Raw genomic sequence first — 2,855 nt, forward strand, 5'->3', positions numbered from 1 at the left:
ATAACCTTTTTGTATGTTTTTTTTTCCTGCTGTTGCTTAGGGAGTAAATTTCTTTTTATCTATCCAATTACAATTAGGGTAGACTTCCCAATTCACAGGAAACAGACCTGACAGTAGACTTGCCTAAATTTTGGTGGAGAGCTATCTATCTGAGGACATACTGTATGTAGTCAGATCACCAAGAAATTTCCATAACAGAAGACGGACACGGTTTCTCTAATTGTACCCTAAAGAAAGTAATGGATTCTATACGCATTCTACTGTGTACCTTATCAATAGGGTGTTTAGGGAGGGGAAATTTGTAGACTGTCTGAAATGACAATTGCCTTGGCCACATGCAAAAGGGGGGCACAATATCACCCCAAACTTACAGACCTATACCAATAGTACCAGTGAAATTGATGATATTGAAAATTGCTGAAACTTTGATGAACAATCGAATGATTTTAGTTTTGCAACCTACGTAACCAGGCCGAAAATGTATTTTGAAGTGGGCTATCGACAGTTACGGCAGTTCATGGAGTTTTATTATCAGTATTGCATGGTTATGAAAATAGGGAGCACATCTTTACCAGCCTAGTAGAGCTAGCCAATGCATTTGCCACTGTCTCGAGTAGTATTGTAATCGAGAAACTTGAAAGATGCAGAATAACTGAAATAGAACTAGCATTACTGAAATCTTATTTGTCAAGCAGAAACCAAATGGTGGTTGTAAAGTTAAATAAAAATCTGACCTGCTGAAGGTAAAATATGGAGATCCACAAGATTCTGTGCCCAGAGCTTTTGACCTGCCCAAATTACTACAATATAAAACCATACTGACGTGAGTGTTGTTGAACAAACAGGGAACTCAGAGACGGAAAAGGAAGCTCAGTGGATCTATGTAAATAGGTTGACATTAAATAAAACAGAACACATCCTCTCTGGCCTCAGACATATCGGTTACGGAAAAAATGAACTCGAGTGTTCTGTAAAATTGGTAGGCATATCCCTCCATTGTAAATTCTGTTGGAATATCCGCACAGAAAATCTCTACAGTAAGCTGGCAAAAGTTTAACGTCTCCTTAGGAAACTGGAGGACTGCGGAGTTAAGAGCGCTTACGTCAGGCTACGCCTTTCAACGGTTGCGTACCTCGGTCGGTGAAAACAGAACACTTACGGCGTCACTTTGTTCTCCGTATATCTAACTGTTTCTCAGGAACGGGTAAACATTTCAAGTTGAAACTGTCGCACATTACGTTCTGGTGATGTAAAAAAGTGAAGTGTCTAAGTCAGTGCAGTCAAATGATAAGGCCATTTATCTCACATATTTTGATATTCACACTACAACCAGAGGAAAAGATCTGAAAATTGTTAATTTGTAATTATGTAACACAAAAAGATATTTCTTTTTTCATGTGCTATCTGTTTTGTATTGTATGGTACGGAACAGGGGACCTAGACATGACGGAGAGGCTTCATCCCGAAACCCAGGGTTATTGTGCGGTTCAGCCCCCAGTGGGACCCCCCTCCCCAGGAACGTCTCATATCAGACCAGTGCACACCCCAAATGTTTGCACAGTAGAGTACACGGAGACAGTGTTTGCGCAGCAATCGCCGACACAGTGCAACTGAGGTGGAATAAGGGCGACCGGCCTGCTTTCGCCGAGGTGGGTGGAACACTGCCTCGAAAACCATCCACGGGCTGGCTAGCCGGCACGCCTTCCCGCTTGGGAAGCAGCACTTTAGACTGCACGGGTAGCCAGGCGAGCGTCTCACTTTACACTTATCGAGCAAAACATTTTGGGAAGTCTAGGAATCTGTGGGACCGATACTGTGCCAGTAATATCAATAATGGGCAGGAATCTTTGAGATCCTAGATTCCCAGAATTGATTAACGGTCTGTATACATAATTGTTTGTACAGAACCCTCAGTGCGAGTCCTACACAGACTTTTTTTTTTTTTTTTTTCTTCTCTCCGCTTGTGTTAAGGAATGTTCTTCGGGGAAAGACAGCTGGGACAGAAGAGGTGGAAGGAAGCCCTCAGACGTATTTCCGGTTTGAGCAGTTTAACTTTTACTGAACTCAAAGTATTTAGTGCCCAGCCAAGGTAGATATGCGTGTCAAACACAATACCCACATGCGTGAAAGTAGATCAAATGTGCACTCTCGTGAAACCAGAACAGGAACTTACTCGACATTTCTTGGACTTGCTTAAGTAAGTCCGAGGTAACTTTTTTACATACTGGCAAAATATTTTTCAACAGCTTATCACCTGACACAAGGTAATTGCAAGACAATAAATTTAAGATGGTGGTAGAGACAGGGCTGAAACAAAGACGTTCTACAACACGAATTTATATACCGCGGAAAAAGATCTTTTATTGTAAATGTGATAGTGAACAAATAACATTGTAGTTTACCGCATACAACCCAATTTGTGGTCTACATAATCTGTGTAACAAAACTAATTATTTGGTCAGTACAAGATAAGCATTATCTAAGTAATAATACTGTTAGAGAGTTCTTGTAGAACGTAAATACTTCTGGATTGAAGGACTCTGCTCACCAAAAACCAGACGTCACTTTGTTGATAGGAGCACTCAGCAGAAAGAAAACTTGCCAGCTTATGGACTTATCCTTTAATGAGGAGGGGGAAGGGGGGGGGAGGGACCCACCCACATCTATACTCTAGTGCATTGCAGAGGGTACGTTCCACTGTGCCAGTAATTAGGGTTTCTTCCCACTCCAGTCACATGCGGAGCAAGTGAAGAATGTTTGTTCGAATGCCTCTGTGTGTGGAGTATTTATTCTAATCTTATCGTCACGATCCCTGTGTGAGTTATACGTAGGGGATTGTAGTACATTGCCAGAGT

The sequence above is a fragment of the Schistocerca nitens genome, chromosome 11 (assembly GCF_023898315.1).
Source record: "Schistocerca nitens isolate TAMUIC-IGC-003100 chromosome 11, iqSchNite1.1, whole genome shotgun sequence".
Taxonomy (NCBI): Eukaryota; Metazoa; Arthropoda; class Insecta; order Orthoptera; family Acrididae; genus Schistocerca; species Schistocerca nitens.